Here is a 20,906-nt window from a genome sequence, read left to right as displayed (position 1 = left end):
TTAAAACAAGAATATAAAGCGAAAAGAGCATTCTTCTAAGAGTAGAAAATTTTTTTTTATAATAGATTTTTATTAATTTTATAATTAAATATTTTTTATTTAAAATTTTATTATTGTATTAGAGTCCTTTTGAAAAACGTAAAAAATATAAGAGAAAACACTTAAAATAAGTGTGATAATTATAGTTTAAATTTCTTTTTCGATATTAGATGGTCTATAGACTCATTTTCTATTGCATTTTTAATTTTTCAGAATTTTCTTTTAAAAACATTTTGCTGTTCTTAATTACCTCCTCTTCTTAGTTTAAAAATGTTGGTACAAAGTTCTTTCATTGAGAATTTTGCCATTATCTTAATAATAATTATGAGATCTAAAGGTCATCCTGCAAATATAGTACACTAATTTTATTTACTCGTATAGCTATAAAATGCAATGGTTCTTACCAGAAAGCAATAAAATATCAGCCAAGAATGGTATAGTCCACAATTAATTAACCAATTTAAATATCCACAAGCAAGATGGTTAAATTATACTGATAATCAGACACCAATAATATTTCAATTCTAAAATAACCTTATTATGACAACCATTTTACAATTTTTAAGCATTAAATTAATAATTACACTACTGTAAGTAAAAAACTGAATAATTGTTAAAATAATTTTCATTTCTTATTTAACTTTCATTTCAGCACACAAATATGAAAATAATAATTCTTAAAAATTTTTGTTCAAAATGTTGATAACATGAAAATAATTAACTCTTAATATTTTAGTAATTAAAATTAAAGTGTTACTTTTCTAAATTTACTTAAACTCGTTATGAAAACTGCTGAAAAAAAAATTAATAAGAAAAAAAAGTATCAGGAAATAAAATAACCGCAATAATTATACCGGTAAATTTAACTGAAATAGGAAAAAATTAAAATTCTTTCATCTCTTTCATACAAAATTTTTTCCTCTTTTTCATTACCATGCTACACTGTCTTCATTTTGCGTTTTTTTTAACCATAATTAAATGAAATTTTTTTACCGGAAACCATTAAGCAAAAGTACAATGTTAATTTGCTTTCTGAAATGAGCTTCAAATTATTTTTAAAAGGAAAAATATTTTCATTTTTTTTTTTTTTGTTCACTTTGTTTTTAGGGTTTTTACTCTGTTTTAATAGAAAAATTAAATACGAAATTTAAGAAAAATTATTAAAATTGGGATGGGAAGAAACTTGCTTTTTAATTTTTTAATTACAAATTAAAGATAATTAAATGTTCATGTTTAATATTGAAGTGACGCCGGCAAATAAATGATAATTTTAAATAGGTGACTCCAAGACGAAAAGATATTTTAACCCACATAGACTGTATGATACTAATTTAAATTGAGATAACACAATCTATTGCAAGTGGGAAAATAGCCAAGAGACTGGAGGCGCTACGATAAATGTCTGTCGTGGATATCCGGATATTGTGAAGGTGGAGAATATTGAACATGTCCTTTGTGCTTGTTCGTCTCTTTTGTGGAAGCGAAGCATCGATGAGTCTCCCTGCTGGCCTAGCAACTAGGCCTCGCATGGTTGGAACTTCCCTCTCTTACTACTACAAATACTATTGCATTTGACTAAATCTGAAAATAACTCTGATTTTTAAATATTTCTTGATTTTCCTAAAATTTGAAAATTAATAAAGTTGGGTCAAACCAATGGTTTGTATTGTAGCACTTTTCCTTTCAACAAGTGAAAATTCTGCTTTTAAATACAGTCTATGTATACCTATCACACTATTAAAATTATTTTCATTCATATGCAAAACTATTTCTAGGATTGCAAATATTTAGGATGATGCATACATGCAGTCTTTGAAATAAAGCAAAAATTAATATAAAGAGGGGTTAACATAATGCTCTATTTTAAGGTTTAATTGTGTAAGTTAAGAAAAATAATTATATTTTTTAATGTCATGGAATTTACCGTTAACTTTTTGCGTTTATAGAAATTTGAAAAAGCTTGCGGTTTCAGAAATATAGGGTGTCAAAAATTCAAATTTTACAAATTTCAAGGGGCGATAACTTGAGAGGGGGTGGAGATGGGAAAAAATTTTCTTCTAACGAAATGAACTATTTGTTAATGTCTATAAGCCCCTAAAATCAAAAATTTGGAAAAAAAAATTAGATAACGGTAATTTTTTTAGATAACGGTAAATTTGAACGGCCATTTTGTTTTCCTAAAGTTTAATTATAGTATACCGCGCTAGGGGAAGTAAGCCGCTGCCTTTATGCGTTTGCAAAATTTCAAAAATGTTTATGGTTTCATTGCAACAAATAGTTAAAAAAGGCCATTTTTAGGGTTTTGGGGGGGTATAACTTCTAGAGGGGGGGAGATAGGTAAAAATTTTGTTCTATGGAAATAAGTTTCTGGTAAAGATCTATATACATACAAAATTTCAGCTTTCTATTTTCAAGGGTGTAGAAGTTTTGTAAACAGACATACGGACAGACGGACGGACGGACGGACGGACGGACGGACGGACGGACGGACGGACGGACGGTCGGACGGACGGACGGACGGTCGGACGGAGGGACGGACGGACGGACGGACAGAGTGAAACTAATAAACACTTTTTTTCAATAATTTTTTGGAAAACTGCTAAAAATGATAGAATGCTTTCGCATTTTCTCATAATATTCCGAATTTATTAGCCAGACTCAACATATTTTCTCTCTTGATCATAATTCCTTCAAATTTCTACACAACCATGGAAAAATATAAAAAAAATATGATGAATCATTTGCATAAAATATTTTAAATACATAGCCTAGCTATACTACACAAAATCAAAACATAATTTCATATATTTTATACGGAACACTAATCAACCTGTTGCCAACATTTTATTTGCAAATCACCAAGGTATAATTTCATTTAAAATAAATATTCTTTATATTTATGCATAAATTCATATTCTATGGAATATACCTTGTAATGTATCGAACTTTCATTATAAAATATGTAAATTGTACATGTACGACTTCCATATTCCATAGATTAAGAGGAACAATTTTTATAATTATAATCATTTTTTAACTCACACTTTTTCGAATTTAGCTAAATTGAGTAATTTATTTTTAAAATAATGGAAAATTATGAAAGGAAATCTATTCTATACTTTAATACAAATTAATGACTCTAATGAGCCTAAAAATATGCAATGATGAATTAATTTTTTTTTGGTTTATTTTAAAAGTTCTTATAAAATAATTAAGACACATTGAGATATAGCTAGCATAATCATTAATTTAATCAAATAATTTATAAAATTTCAGCATTGATATTTTAATTCAAAAATTTTATTTCTTCAGTTTTTCGAAAGGGAACGAGATTTTCGAAAATTTAGTAATTTTAATACGAAGAACTTCAATCTAGTGTTATTTGAATAGGCAAATTCAGGCTAATGAATTTTGGATATACTCTGCAATTGCAGAAATTTTATAAATATTTATTTTACTAATAAATTTACACGAAATTAATTTATAACTTATTTAAGGATTCCAGAATGACTTAAAATTGAATGTTTGAACGAGCATGGCTTAAAAAAAATGTTGATGGAAAAATCATGATTTTGTCATGATGCAGATTTCTCTTTCTCCTTATTTTTATGCAAAATAAAATCTATTCCTCAAATTATGCGTATATTTTGCAAATTTACTAAACAATTTATTCAAAAATAAAATTTTCATATTTGATATTATTCAAAATTTTAGTTTAGATTCAAAATTAGCAAAAATCTTTGATAAAATTTTCAGCATAACATTACACTCAGGTGTGACATAAAACAAGATATTGAAATTTATTTTATACTTCATGTAGTTATGTAAGTATTCCAAAATATTTTGCAAATCACTTTATCATATTTTTAAAATTTAAATCAATAAATTACTAGCCAGCATTCATAAATTTATACAGGGTGTTTCGCATAAGGTAGCAAATAATTTCAGGAATGATTCTTTGTTCAATTCTCAGCAAAAAATTGTATGGGTAGGGACCACAAGGGTAGGCGTCTCTAGATATACACGTTTTCGAGTTACAGCCTGTTGAAGATACCTGACTTTTCCAGCATATAATTAAATACTTACAGGTTCGGAACCATACAACATAGAGTTATCATTGGAAGCTACTTTTAGAGGTGATTGATTGTTCTTTATTGATGGGCAATTGATTGACTGTTTCCACCTTATGCGAAACAACCTGTATAGATATAAAACTGTATACCATACAAGTTGAATGTCCTTCCATTTCTACATTATATAAATTGTATTTTCTTAAACAAAATATTTTATGAACAAAGTATTTATAAAAAAAAAAATATTGAAATATTTTCTGCAGTAACATATTGCATAAAATTTGATTTCGTTTCCAATATAATTTTTTTACATAATATTTAAATATTTTGTATTATTTTTATACAAAGTACCTAAATGTATATATGTATGTATTATATAACTATGTACATATGTCTTTGAAATTTTGTTTATAATGAAACATCGACTTCTCCTGTTGTTTTCTTTGTTCTAAATTTCTAATGTTACAAAAATAAAGGAAACTAAGGAATAATAAATAAGGAAATCTTCATCACGTACACAATATCAAAACTAATATTATTTGCCCTTTACATGTAAGTAATTTCTTAAAAAACAAATTCCAATTTCAAATAATTTTTTTGTTTTTTTTAATAGTAACTTAAATTTATGAAGCGTATAGAAGGAAAAAAATATTGTGCAAGTATAACAAAATATATAAATGATCCCAACCTGTTATAGGTTTAAAATATGAGAAATGTTTATCGATTGAAAATTAGTGTTAATTGTATTCTGCAGACCTTTAGTTTTAGAAATTCCATTATTACATTTTTATATTAGAATTTTGGCTCTGAGATCAAAATTCATTAAGGTTGTTAACATTTAAGAAAATATTACAATTGATTAGCTTTGTTTTGATTAAAAATTTCAATTATTGTTCGGAATTTTAAAGAGTTTTTTCTCTTATTGAACAGTACCTGTTAAAATAAAATATAAAAATTTCTGCAGAAAAGCTCACTCATAGTGACCGATAATGGTGTTTTTTAAATATAAAATAATACTATTATACCACTCATTTTGTAATATGGAATGTATAAAATGTTTTTGAAAATATCACAGACTTTTAATTGGCGACGTATTGTTTGAGAGCCACATAATCGATATGACATAAAATTTAGTTTACGCTGCCACAAACTTTGGGATAGTTTTTGTCTGAAAATTATGTCAAATGAGCCATAATGAGCCATATTGAGCCATATTCAGATCCAGTCTTGAAATTTAAAATCCACAAAACTTAATTTTATGTGTAATTTATTCAAATTTATCTATAATTTATTCTCATTTCACATCCAATTATCATCATAATTTTAATATCAAAATGATCACAAACGTAAAATAAATTCAATCCAATCACCATATTTTACTCATATACATAAATGGGCACAGTAGTTTGAGCTCAACAAGTAAAAATTCCGGAAAATGAAAAGCGTTTAAATTTTTTTTATCTTTTTCTTATTTCTGGTATTTTTAAAAAAAAAAAAGAAGAAATTATATAAAAGGACATAAAAGGATAACATCATATGACGTACGTGAACAGAATTTTTTGAAAAAAAAAATTTTATTTACAATTTATATTTACATTGTGTATTTTATAAATGGTACAATTTTACATTAAATACAAAAAAAAACACATTTATAGCTATATATTTTAATCTATTCAAGAAAAATAATAGATTTTCCATATATAAGAGAAATATAAGAAGAATAAGAAAAAAATAATATGGAAATAAATTTTGTATTTTTTTTTGTTTTGATAACAAATGATAGGGAATAGAAATTTGTAAAAAAAAAATTTTTATGTTAAATTTTTTTTTTGTAAATTTTCAGTAAATTTTATATTTAATTTTTTCGGTATATGTTTGGTTTATAATGATTTCAGCAATAGAACCGAAATACTTTTATATTGATTTAGAATTTATGGAAAAATTCCGACTATGTATTTGGTTGACACATACACCTGGCGCGTATAACTTTAATTTTATTTAAATAAATAAAAGATTTAAAATGAAAATTTATTCACTAACTTTTAGAGATTTTAATTAAATATATTGTAATACTTAATAATTCGGAAATTGGTAACGAAATATTTTTTGGATAGTTTTGATATTGCAAACATTATGAACACTTATTGTATTAACTCATCCATAAATTTGGAAATTTCCTCTGGATTTATAGATTCTTCTTATGTTAACAGAATGGCTTTCATTTTCATTTAAATCCAACTGCAAACGTAGTTGAAGACATAGTTATTCGTATAATAAAACCATCTACAGCCATCTTACATGATGATATAACTTAGTATATTCGTTGACAAATTTATTTCAATTAGATTTTCACGCTGTTCCATGCTCATCACAAACTATACGGGTGAATGTCAATAAAAGAAAAATTTTACTTTTGAAAAAATAAAGTTTACAGTTTACTTGAGTTTTTAACATAACACTTTACTTATAGATAATGTTAAAAATATCTTGGATTGGTAATTTATAGAAAACCTATATGGACAGACCATATTTTTCATGTTGTACGATTTCAGTGTTAAAAAAATATAACCGATTATTTTCTCCTTAATTTAAACAAATTGAGTAAATTGAACACTTTCAAATCAGGGTTAATTAATGCGTTGTTTCAAACTAAATTGCGTTATAGAATAAAATATTGATTATGATGATAAGGATTTTCATGTTAATACAAATTAAATTTTAAGTAAATTTTACACTATTTTAAGAGACTCTTATGTTAACACACCTTAGACCATGACATTACATAATTAACCTTAATTTTATAAGTGCACTTAATAAAGAAAAGCAAAAACTGACGATATATCGGAGAATACTTGAACGCGTTCATTACAAAGAATTTTGCAATGAAAAATATATAGAATATATGTACATATATGTAAATTTTTTCAAAGTATTACAAACAGTTTAAATCTCTTTCATATTCCAATGAATTTATGATAAGTTAACTTTATTTTTAAAATTAATTCATATTTTGCACACTTGACCTTTTCAAGAATATACGTATGAGAAACCGTGATAATTTAATTATTTTATTATCTCAATTTAAATATTACATACGTCATAATTATGCAAACCAAACAATTTAAGTGCATATTAAATACTCATGCAAGTAATTTTACATTAAAAATAATTTTTTTTTTACCGCCCTACACAATATATATATACATTTTATAGATTAACCAATTTCGAATTTACATAAGTACTTGTTGATAAAATGAAAAAAAAACACACCCAAATATACCAACATATAAAATTGTAATTAAATTTGCAGAAACCATTTAAAATCGATTTCGAAATAATTAAAAATCAACAGAAATAAAAAAAAAAAATATACGCGAAATTTATAATATTCATTTTTGGTCTTAACTCTGGTAGATTACAGTCGATTACAGTCATAATATATGTATGGTATGTAAAAAGATATTATGGTTAGTGAAAATTTAAATTATTTTGGTAAAAAACCTAATTAAATTTCCATATTATACCAGATAAGTTTTAATTGAAAATGGCATTATTATATTTAAAAAAAATGAGATTGTTCATTTTTCCATTTTTTATATTTAATGTACTTAAGGGTTTCGATATCATGTAATTATACATAAAATTTATTTTTTTCATGTCAACAGTGGTCAATATTAAATTATTGTAAAAAAAATATGTAAAAATGAAATAAATGACATTTTTTTTTAAACCCTTGCTAATTTTTAAATAAACATAAGGTTTTTAAATATTTTTTGGTATAATTATATGGACGTTATGACGCGGTATAATATCACATAAATTCATACATATAGATTTAAAAATAGTTTCTATTATTGGTTTGTAAATATTACTGAAGGTGTAAGTAAATGAAAACAAATTGTCTTTGAAGAAATTTAAAAAAAAGTTAACGATTTAACAACGACCTTATTAAATGCTGGCAGGGTAGGGGTAGGGGTAGTTAACAACTTCTTAGCAATTTAATAAAATCCCATTAAACTCTCTATTCGTCCTACCATTTTGAATTCTGCAATGATTGTGCAAATTTTAAAATTAAAAATTTAAAACCATTGTATTGTAGTTATTCAATATAATTTTGCATACACACAGGCGAAAATTATAAATTTTATAATATGTAATGCGAAACATTATATTTTATTAGAATTTACAATGAATAAGAATAATATTAAAAGGGCTTTTGCGAAATCCTCGCACATATTTATGCAATATTTTAATTATTTCAATTTCATTCGACTCATTTCGCATTTAAAAATTTTTGCACACAAAATTTGAAGTTAATAAAATTTTCATGTATGTGTAGAAGGAATGGCAGTTAACAAAAATTAAGGGGAATTACCAAAAAATAAAATCATAAAAAATTTTATTTTCCGCGATTTTCAACAATGTTTCTTAAGAATACCATGAACAACTTGAATGAGAATTTTAAATATTATAATTATATGGCATGATAACGTCAACTGATATTACAATATCTTGCTAATCAGCGCTCTCTCAGATCTTGCAAATTTAACTTATCAGTAGAACTAGTCTAGAATGGGTACTAAATGTAGTTTACATCGTTATTTGTTATACAATTTCAGTTGATATCAATATAATAATTTAAAACTGCAAAATATTTTAAGATATTTTATTTATCCTTAAGCTTAAAATAATGTCCTTGATTACAAATAATTTCTTTTGTGTTATTGAAGCCGATGGAACAGAAATTTCTTATAACCTTAAATTTCTAACAGAAATCATGTAATTTCTTAAATATTTTTAAATTTTTGTGAAAACTTTAATGAAATTCTATTGATAAATTTTTCTTTTGAAACCAACAACTCAATTTATTATTATTACAACAATAAGAGACACTATCCCTTCAGTGAAATCTCATATTATTTCTTGAAGAACTCAAGTTCATTAAAATATGCTATCAAAAATATAAAATGAAAATTAAAAGTTTTTTGAATAAAAGTGTCAAAATATTTTTAAAAATTCATAAATTTTAATCCTTTTTTCTTTCAAATTTTTCTCATATTTGATTATTTTCAAACTCTATTTAATTTAATATTAAATTTTATCTCATGAACTCAAAAACTAATCAATATAAAAAATTTTATAAATCACAATCATATACCAAAATATTTTACATTTCACTATTATATTTTATTTCAAATAGAAGCACAAACACAGAGAAAAATTACATTGTGATTCTATCCTTTATTTTAATTATATTTTTATATAAAAAAATTTTCTATCAGAACATTATGTATGCATAGCTCCAAATTATGTACAATAATTTGTATGTAAAATAACATTGGGGCCAGATTGAGGATTTTCCAGAAAAACTATAATAGAAAAAATTATCATTTATTCTATTATAAAGCAATCAACTATCAAAAACTAACATGAATGACTATTAAAAATCTTGAAGCAAGTTCAAGTGTCAACCCTTATCAAAATTTCAAATGTGAAAATTATTTAAAAAAATTTTTTATTTAAAAAAAAAAAAATTATGATAAAAATTATCATAAATTTTTTAGTCTAGTGGGTAAATAAAAAATTTTTATTAAAAGAAAAATTAAATGAAAAGTAGAGTTTTTATGTAAAAATTTTTGTTGCTTTGTAGCCCTTTTCACTTAATAATGGATGCTCCACTTAAATATTCTGTAGGATTTCAAAGGTATTGTATTTTAAATTTTGTATAATTTCATTATTAATTTTTTCTTACTGAGTAAGTAACACTGAACTGTTAAAGTTCACTATTATTTTTAATAAATTAAAAGTTAATTTAATTCAACTCATTTTAAATAGACAAAAAATTAATTTTGTCAAGGAATTTAAATAAAATTAATTAATTTATAAAAAATATAGAAAAATCAGATATTTCTAATAATTAATGGAAAGCTTTTACACTCATTGAATTGAGACAAGTAAAGCAAATCTCATTATTTCTAAAAATTCTACAATTCCATATAAAAATCGATGTTTTTTCACAAATTCTTTAGGTCATTCTAAATAAAATCTCTTCAATATAGTTTTTCTGTTACATTTTAGGTAAAGACTAACCTTAACACTGCTCTATTAAGTCTAATAAGCTGTAAAGGCATTAAAATAGTTCTCAAAATTAAAGAGAAATACATACAAATGGATAATAAAGCATAACTTAAGGCGCATTAGTAAAACTTATGTAAATTTTAATTAAAATATTATACAGAAATTAATTCATTTTTACGTAAAAATTAACATAATTTGGTAGAATAGCATAAAACATACTCGCATATATTGAATATGTACTCATTTTGGTTAAAAGATTAAATGTTTACTATACTGGAACTAATATATAAGTTTATTTACGAATGGCTTTCAGAAAATTTTATTTTTTATATTTGTGAATGATTTCAGTTTTTATAAAATTTTCCGACGCTAAATATGTTTTGAATTTATTAATATGTGAATCAAAAAAAACAATTTTAATAAAATTTTATACAAAAAATGTTCATTAATTATTTTTTCAATCTGAATCAAATTTTACTGTTTAATATTAAACGTAATCATACTCAAATTACTTTTTTTTAAAATATCAAACATAAAAACTTATGCTTACAAGCATTTGATACACGAATTTACAAACCATTTTCACCATACCAAATTTCTATTAATATATTTTTTATACAACTCTCATATTATAATATTTTAAATGATTTATACTTCGATAACATCATTAATTTGTAAAAATTAATCATTTTAACTTTGTAAGAATAATTTCAGAGATATGAGATCAGTATATGTGTGATATATTACTTTTTTTTTTAAGAGCAATTAAAAATATTATTTCAGTCACATGAATTAAATTTTTTTTTCAAAAATTAGTTAAAATAAAACCAAATGGTACAATATATCTATAACGTTTCTTAATAGAACACGAAATTTAAAACCAATTTTAATATGCACACGGTAAGGGAGCAAATTTTCCTTTAAATAATCTCGCACACTCAACATTTCTAAGAATTTTTTTTCTAAATTTGTTAATTTATTTGAATGGATCATTATTATAATTAATTACTAACAGAAATAAATCTTAATGTGTCTAACATATGAAAAATTCCAAATTAATTTGAAATTTGGAATTGGGCCGTCACTAATCAAGGCTAGGACAAACAAATAATCAATAAGTCAAAAAATTTTTTTTAGCTTTTTTGGGGAATTTTAAAAATATGTTTATATAATGGTGCGAAAATCATAATAATTAACATATTAGGAGTATAATAGGATGTGTATCTTTACCCTCAATATTAAATTTCATTTTATTTTCGATATCGATTTATCTTTTTAAATATCATAAAAAATTCAATTAATTATTCTATAAATTAATTTTTCACATTATATTTTTAGTAGCAATGGTAATATTAAATTGTTTATGGGAAATTTTTTAAGAGAATTATTATTTTTAAGTTACACGTAATATTAATTAAGATTTAAGAAGCAATTCGATAATAATATTGTTGCAAATTGTTGTTGTAACACAAATTTTGTTGAAGTTATTAATCAATTCTTCCATGGTGAACAAGCTAAAATATAAAATATCAATATTTACTTTGCATGGATGACAGAATTAAAATCGTATTCAAATTACATTCATGCTAGTATTAAAATATAAAGTATGAGATTTACAAAAATATATTGCTCGTATAGTATTAATTCTCATTCTCTTTCATGCGATAATACTCTTCTTCCTTTTATATATTACGTATGCATTAAATAATTTTTATTCACAAGTATTTCCTATTTTAAAATATAAGAATTTAAAAATTGTTTAATTAAAAATTTTATAATCTCAACAAAAAAAAAAAATTATTTTTTAATTAAATTTACAAATTTACTTACTTTCAAAAATTTTTTCTTAAATCAATTATTTAAATAAAAAAAAAATCAATATTGAATTACTCGAAAAAAAGGCTTTAAAAATTTTCAAAAATAAATTATTTAATAGCAATAATAAAAAAAAAAACAAAATTCGCTGATTAATATAAAAAAAAAATATTCAATATGTACTCATACAAAAATAAACTGGATATAATCAAAATCTTTTACGAATTAAATCAAAAATGGTATGTCCTTTTTTGTTGCAAATATACAAAGATAACAGATATAATCATTAAAACATAAATGAGGAGGGGATTTTGTTTTCGTCAATATTATATAAGAAATACAAAAAGGTGTTTTCATCTTATATACTTGCTCTTCTTTTTTTGTATTATAGTTTTACGTCAATTCGAATCATCCAAAATTATTGTTTAGGTATTATTTAAGTATTGTAAATCAAACCGAAACCTTACAGAAAGATAATTTCTATATATATATACTATTATGAGATTTAAAGAAATATAACAGAAATGTATATTATATATACTAATAGGATATTATGGTTATATATGCTTAAATATAAAGGTGTATTTCTAAAGATTCCTTCTAAGAAATTTTATTTAGCACAAAAATAAATAAATAAATTTTCTTTATAGAGTAAAAAGAAAGTCAAATTAAATCCCATTTCAAAAAGAAAATAACCAAAACAAAGAAAACAGGAACTTGAGGGATTTTCTCTTTAACAAATCAATTGGTTTTTTCTTATTCTTTCTCTTATTTTGAAATTTAGTTTTATTTCTCTTAAAATATTATTTTATTTCTTACCTTTTAAGTTTAAAGACCCTTGAAATTTAAACCATTTTTGTCACCAAAAAAATTTTATATATGTATATATAGGTTATATCAATTTTGTGCGAATTCCATTTTTATATTTTTTATACGCAAACTGAAACGGAAAAAAAAAATTAAATTTTTCTTTGTAAATTATTTTAATAAATTCTAAATGCGTGGTGAATATTATTTACAATTTTTTATAAAAATGTGGTTAATATAATAAATGTTGCCACTGAGTATTAATTAAATTTTCATAAAAAAAAAAAATTATTTGGAATCAAATGAGAAAACTTTATAAGCTAACAGTAACTTAATAATGATAAGTAGGTGAGAAATAAGAGTTTGAATCCTATAAACGAACAACATAAAGAGAAAATTATGATTTATTATAAATTAATTAAGGTAACATAGAGGAGCAAAACATCAGTATGAATAGATATGATAATAGTTAGTTATGGAATACTTCTTAAGGGTAATTCAATCAAGTCTTAAAGTCTTCCCATCTCTTCTTTATCTCTAATTCATTAACGAGTGCCAAAGAAATTATATCATTGCTATAATCATCTGTTCTGAGTATCAAAATTTCATTAACGTGTATAAAAATATTTTATAATTATTACAATTAAATTAAGGATGTAATCGAGAATTTTAGATTGAAATCAAGGAAATTAATTTGTTTTTTAAATTAAATTTATTTCCATCGGACATGAAAGCCTACCCGAGGATTGGATTTTTTGTAGACGGGAAGTTAATAAGAATTTTCTAATATAAATTTTATAGATTTAGAAAATCGTTTATTATTTATAATTCCAGAATAAATTTCTAAAACGCTGAAAATTATTTCCGATATTTCAAAAAATAAAAAAAAAATTAATATCTTCATTATTTTAATTATTGATTTAAAAAATCCTTTCAATATAACACACACTGTTGTGGTATTTTTCTCTCTCTTATAAATTCTATTATTAATTTTTCTATTCATCATTGAATTAAATTTTCTTAGAAATTATTAAAATGTTAAAAAAGAAAATCGATATAAAAAAATTTTTTCTTTTCTCACACACACTGTGCTTTCATTTTGTCAAATTTGATTAAAACTGGTGTAAAAAATGAAAAAAAAAAAAAATTTTCCAAAAAATTTAATACACGTGAGTCGCATGAGTATCGTCTTATCATTTTCCGTTATTTGAATCTTTACACCATCTTCACCATAATAAACAGCACGATAAATTCTTAACCAATTTACCGTAGATTGAAAATTAAAAAGAAAAAACAAAAAGAAACGAAACAATTTTTTTTTTCCTCTCCTATCTTATTACATAGGTAACCACTTTTTATCTGTTTTCTCTCATTTCACGACTAAATATATATATATGTATAGCTACAAATATAATATACACTAACATATTTTATAACCTTGTTACTACTACACTTATTCAATTCGGTGGGCTCATTATAATCTTTTGAGTATTTTTCTCCTCTTTAAATATATTTAAGCTGTTGTCGGGTAAAATATTTTTCAGTAAAATATCATCATGTAATATTGTTTTAACATTTTTATGTTATTATATTTATTATACATAATGGTATACATATAGATTATATAATTATAGTTATAAAACTCTTAAAGAAAAAAAAAATATAGTGAAAAAAAAATATTTCACACAATAAATTTTTCATGTTTATAATATATATATATAATATATATAATTAAATACTCTTAAAGGAATCTTTTAATCCTTAGAGATGGAAAATATTTAATAACATTTTATTAAAGCCAAAAAATTAAAAGTGAACAGTTTAGTCTTTAATGAGGTATAGGTATTTTGCTTGAGTTGGGTAGATAATTTCAATATGGAGAAATTTTTGCAGTTCTTCTAAATTTAATTGCAAATTCTAAAGCGAATAATAAAAAGGATAATAGTTATTGAGATGTTTAATTGTATTGCAAATTTTATCTTCTGAGACAAATTACATGTATTGATATTTTCTTGAAAAACTCTTACCTATAGCAGTACAGAGTCCCTGTATTTACCTACAGCAAAATGAATGTTATGAATAAATTTTTAATCTTTAATAATTTTTTAAATTTTCTTAAAATAATTCCAAAATTAAAACAATACAATTTGGCAATTTAAAATTAATAAATTAATTATGAAAAAACATATTAGACTATTATGGGAAATTAATTGCGTTAGTAAAAGAGAAATATTTAAATTCACCATTAACCATTCGCTCTCAGAATATTCAATATACCTAATATGAAATTGTAAACAATAATAATTCACATTATAACATATAACGAACTGATATAAGTGATAACAGTAATAATATAATTGCTATAAAATGCTGTCTAGTGTTACATACTCTCCTCTTACTTCTCTATCTTTGAAATCGAAATACGATTTAAAAATTTAAATTCTATTATACGTAATTGCTAATTCTCAATGTTTGATTCAGTTTGAAAGTCAATGCTCTGTAAAATTAGACAAAAATTTACAATATTTTTGTACGAGAAATATTTCATGAAAAAAAAAATAAACAAAAATTTTTAAAAAAAGGATTCAAGATAATTTTTAACAAATTTGTTAAATTGTAATGACAACGAACAAATGAATTAAGTCATTTAAAATAACAAAAATTTTTATTGCCAAACAAAAAAAAAATAAAACAAAAATTAAAACAAAATAAATAAAACGAAATATTTTCACTATTATCAAAAGAAAGCCAATTAAAAGAATACACACATACACAAACTGAGATAGAAATATTAGAATTACATAAAGGAATACAAAAAATAGACAAAGTAATTTTGGGTCTGTTTTCATTCTTGGGATCTTCAATTTACTTTGATAATGAATTTTAATGAAGATACGAGTACGAATAAAAAATTTTTTGAGGTTTTCCCTAAAAAGGACGAATATCTATTTTTTTTTTTCTATCTTGTTGTTTTTGGTTCCGGAATCTTTTAACCAAAATCTGATATGAAAATTTAAACATTTTGTAAGTACATAAGAATTTTTAGAATTTTACAATGATTTGTATTTTTTCTTTCCTTAGATTTTCATTTTATTTTCCTTGAATAAGAAAATTATAATGTTAATCAAAGAAATGGACTAAAAATATTTTTGAATGATGAATTTAAGATTAAGGCGCATTTCTCTTATAACGGTTTAAGACTTTTGTATTATAAAGTATTAAGGTAATTAATAAAACCTATAGAGATAATAATATAAAATTTAAGGATAACAGCTTATATTGTTAAATTAAATTGTTATAATTTATTTAACTTGTTTAATTAGAATTAAAATTATTCATGATTAAGACGTTAGATTTAATTTGAAGGAAATGGAGGCAGCAAATTTATTATTTAAGATTACTAAACAAGATTTCTTATACAACAATAAGAGGCTATTTTATATTGACTAATGGAAAGGGATAAGCTGTTATTGTTTTCTTCTTCTTCTTTTTTTTTGAGAAAAGGATTTCTTTTAGTATGTACTTGCTTAAAAATTATTGTAGATCATTAATTAAGCCCCAATATGATTTCATATTTTAAAGGATATTTTAAGGAGTCTAATACATTTTACAAGTAATTATGTAAAAAATTAATTAAAGTGTGTTAAAATAAATAAGATTTTTATCATGATATATTTATAAAAGTAATGACGGAATTCGCTCAAAGTGCTTAATATTTTTTATTAATAAACCAAAACCATTTACATTTCATACAATCTTATGACCAAAAAACGGTACGAATTTATTCGAATGAAATGAAAATTAAAGTCAAAATTATTAATAAAAACATCAGTAATGAAACGACTTTCCTTAACGGGCCGAACAAAATTTTCTCAACCATAAAATTTTCACAGAATTTTTATTTTCCTTCAAAATGTGAAACAACTATTTTTCCATACTATAAAAGACTATACGATAAAAAAAAATTCAAATCAAAACAAAAATATTTTTTTATGCAAAACAAATTTTTTCTGTTATTATTTTTAATAAATTTAAAATATCTGCATTTTTCTATTAATATTAAAATTTATATGTATATATTTTGTTTTCTGTCACAAACAAATCATAATAAAAGTTTATATATATATGTAAGTACACTCACAAAAAATATTATCTTTGAGAGACGGGTTTGATGGATTTTCTTTGTCTCAATTGTGGAAAAACTTGAATTAAATGTATTTCCTCTTCAAATACGTATAGACTTAAGTCGGCTTGGAAGACAATTTTACGATATAACTGTTTAAAACATTTAATTTAATCATATTCAATGGAATTGAATTTAAAAGCAAAATATGCGTAAATAAAATATTAATATTAAAATAATTTATTTGTGATTTTGCCTATACCACTTTTTATATAGGATATTTTGTATATCATTGGAGATATTAAAGATTAAGTTGTTATTTATTAAATTTCATCATTCTCTGTATTAAAATTATTATGTTTTTAAATTTTAGCGCTCGGAATAAAATAAAATTTTCTAATTGTTGCTGAAATTTCCTAGCTATTGCAGATTTTAATTTTTTTGTAGCAATCTTGTTCAATTTTCGATTACGTAAATTGTTTGCAATAAAATGTCCTTAAAACAACCTCTTCGTATCAAAATTTTAAATTGAAATCACTTCTAAACTTCCTAAAAATCTTAATTTGAAAAATTATTCAGTCACACTTATAAAGACGCCCTCAATCGATTATTTAATTATTATGAAATTTCAATAAATTTACCAACATATGTGTACAAAATGACCTTAATTCAAATTCCTTAAACTTACAGTTCAATTAAATTGAATTTAACTGATTTATGCGAATCAATTCTAATTTTCATGTTCATCATACGAAAAAGCCAATTCTATGGGGTTACATGACCATAATACCATTACAATTTCATTTCAATTTCATTTGATAATTAATTTAGTTTGATCTTGACTTCAAGTCATCTTATAAAATTTTAATTACAGGCACAAATCATTCCCCATATTTTCAAAAACTAATTATAATTAATTATTCTGCATCCCTTAATTGTAATTGTATTATAAACGAAAAGATAAAATGTATCATGTTATATTCAAAATTATATTAAATAGTTGCTAGTAAAAATATGAGAATGTATGTATGTCTGTATAAAAAATAACGTAATATTAAAACCTACACAATATTTCTTTAGGCATAAAATCGATATAGTGCCTTTTGAAAATATGACACAAAAATTAAAAGTCTACTATAATCTGATTTACTTCTTTTATACTTTTTTTTCAGAAAGAAAACCAAACAAAAGTATAGAAGGAACAAAAATTTTATAATATTTTTGACATTCTATGACTTTTTTAATCCAAACTCTTGTAATTTAAGAATCATATACGGTTATTTATGCTCTCTTCTTTTCATTTTAGTTTTTCTCTGATTCTCGTTTACTTTTCTTCATCATAACACATTCAATCAATATTTTTTTTTTCTGTTTTGTTTTTTACTTACGTCCTTATTCAAGGACATTTGTGTTGAATAAAAACAGAACAGGAAACAGGAAAATAACAAATTTTAAGAGCTTAAAATGCGACAAAAGAAAAAACTTTATGTAAACAAAAATAGATTTAATTCTCTTACCAGTTTGTTCGTCTTTTATTGAATTTCATGAAGTAAGGATGGGGGAGGAAAAAAAAATATTTTCTTTTTCGGGTTTTTTGTTTAAATCTTTTAATCCCTGTATTTTTGTTATACATTCGAACACATGTTTAAATACAGAGTATATTGTATGCTAGTTCTACCTATTAAAATTCTACTACCTTCATGTACAATATGCAACTAATCCAACTTTAAAATAACAATTTCATCCCACCTGTAGGATTTTACACAAGGAAAAAAAAATTTGTAAAACCTTCTGTTTTACTATGCCGTTCACCACTCTACATTATTCCATATGAATTTTATCTTTTCGTTTTTGGTCAAATCCTTTTAGTTTTTACATAAAAATTTTACTTTATTTTCGAATTAACCAAAATTTTATAATGAATGTACCTTACCTACACATACATATTATTTACTTTGTTATATGAATTTGCATATAGTTAGGCGTAAAATATGTACAATATATTTTGTTGTAGGTAAATTGTTCATAGATAACAAAGTTAGGTGTATTTTTGTTGTCATTTTTATATACATATAAATATAAACTATGTGGTAAATTTGGTATTTACCAAATTTTTACGATTGAATAAAAAAATATAATGTATGTGTCATTATTTAAATATCAAGAAAGAATATCGTAGGTGGCAGCAATTAATATTTAAAAAAATGCATACTCGTGTCTTATTTTAAATATTATTATACAATATAAATATTTATGATTAAAAGTATGACGACAATAAATTAAGAATATGATACTAATTATTATATTATTTAAATTACGAATAAATAATTTATTATTCTATTATATTATGGTGTGTATTAAATTATATATAGTATTTACGAGAATACACGATTTTTCAATAATTCTTATTAGTGTAAAGTAATACAGCACAATTTTTATGTGTCACAGCACATTTTTTATGTTTAAAAACAATATTTCAGTTCAAAAAATAATTTTTATTTTTATGAAACTTAACACCAAATTGTAAGTGACTGTATTTATCACTAGACATTATTTTTTTATACTAGCCACCAATTGGATTAAGTGAGCGTAATTGTTTAACTCTGAACTGTATTAAAGAACTCTGAACTCTATTACTGTGCTTCTTTGTATAGAGTTATAGACTGGTATAGTATTGTACTTGATTATGTTTTCAACTTACATTTATAAATCGTGTGACTATTAAATGTACAATAACTTCAGCTTCTTTTAGTTTTTAGTTCCATATAACGATGGCTCATGGAGAAAACTCTCTATTCAACATAAGAAAAACTTTTAATATATTTTATAATTAACAGAAAAAAGCTTACCAAATTTATATTTCTAGTAGTTGTTATCTTTTAAAAATTCGTAATACTAATAAAATCCCTTTCTTTAAATTTACAGTCTACATAATAGTAATAACAATAGTAGCGAAATAGCGTATTTTCAAATATTTTCAAATTATTACAAAACTTCTGAAATGTGATATAGAAGATTTTCTCCATAATCCCACAATAATACAAAATTTCATTATATTGCTATTGAAATTTAGATTACATTTGAAGTTTACACATAATTAAATGAAACATTTACTGTGACAACACAATAAATGAGTAAAATAAATTCAACATAAACAATAACTTACTGTTTACCTCTAACATCACAGTATTAAATATCTTATTATGAGAATAACTTGTTCAACTATACAAAATTTTCTCACTTTTTTTCTCTCTCTTTTTCTCTCTTTGTTGAATATTATAAATTTAAAAGCTTATTGAGGAAATTTATTGAAAACACTTGCGAGTAGTACTTTCTACCTATACATTGTATGATTTTATTATAAAAATGAAAACAAAAAAAAAAGTATTTTTTGTGTTTCTCTAAATTTCTCTGTTCATTTTTTTGTTGTGATTTTCTTTTCACTTAATATTTATTTAACTTGAGGAAATTTTTTAATTTTCTGTTTAAAAAGCATAAAAGAAAAACAAAAAGTACATAAATCGGAAGCATGAACATGGTTAAAAAAAAAAATAAAAAAAAAAACAAAACTTTTTTTTTATAATTTTCCAAGATTTCAAAAAATTGATTTGAAAACATTGAAAATTTCTACGTGTATACAATTTATGTGTATTTAATGTGTGTGTATGTAATTGTATGGTTTTTATATTCAAGGATGCGATTTTATTTATTTAAAAATCGTGTACTTACTTATTTGTTTACGATGATGATTTCTTATAGTTCTATAGTTACTTACATTATGTACATTCATATGTATTGTATATAAAAAATGTAAAAGAAAAAGTAAAACGAATAATATTAAAAAATTGTCAAAGAAGAGAAGCAAAAAAAAAAAAATAAAAGTTTTGTATTATTTTGTTCTTGACAAAATTTTAATACCCCTGTCATAAAAGAAATGAATGCCCGCGTATATTTATTTTGATTCTCATAAG

The 20,906-nt window shown here is 23.1% G+C and overlaps 1 protein-coding gene across 4 annotated transcripts in view; it reads right to left on the bottom strand.

The window, feature by feature from the left end:
- Positions 1-20,906, bottom strand: part of LOC129618573 (nitric oxide synthase) — a 199,967-nt gene that overhangs the window by 154,350 nt on the left and 24,711 nt on the right. For all 4 annotated transcript variants that reach the window (XM_055533403.1, XM_055533406.1, XM_055533404.1 and 1 more), the window contains exon 2: positions 12,825-12,945. The gene's annotated coding sequence lies outside the window, so the exon portion shown is untranslated. The remainder of the gene's footprint in view (positions 1-12,824; positions 12,946-20,906) is intronic.

The sequence above is a fragment of the Condylostylus longicornis genome, unplaced genomic scaffold (assembly GCF_029603195.1).
Source record: "Condylostylus longicornis isolate FDR11 unplaced genomic scaffold, ASM2960319v2 ptg000009l, whole genome shotgun sequence".
Classification (NCBI taxonomy): Eukaryota; Metazoa; Arthropoda; class Insecta; order Diptera; family Dolichopodidae; genus Condylostylus; species Condylostylus longicornis.
Note: the sequence above shows the minus strand (reverse complement) of the source record. Positions and strands in the feature narration are given on the sequence as shown.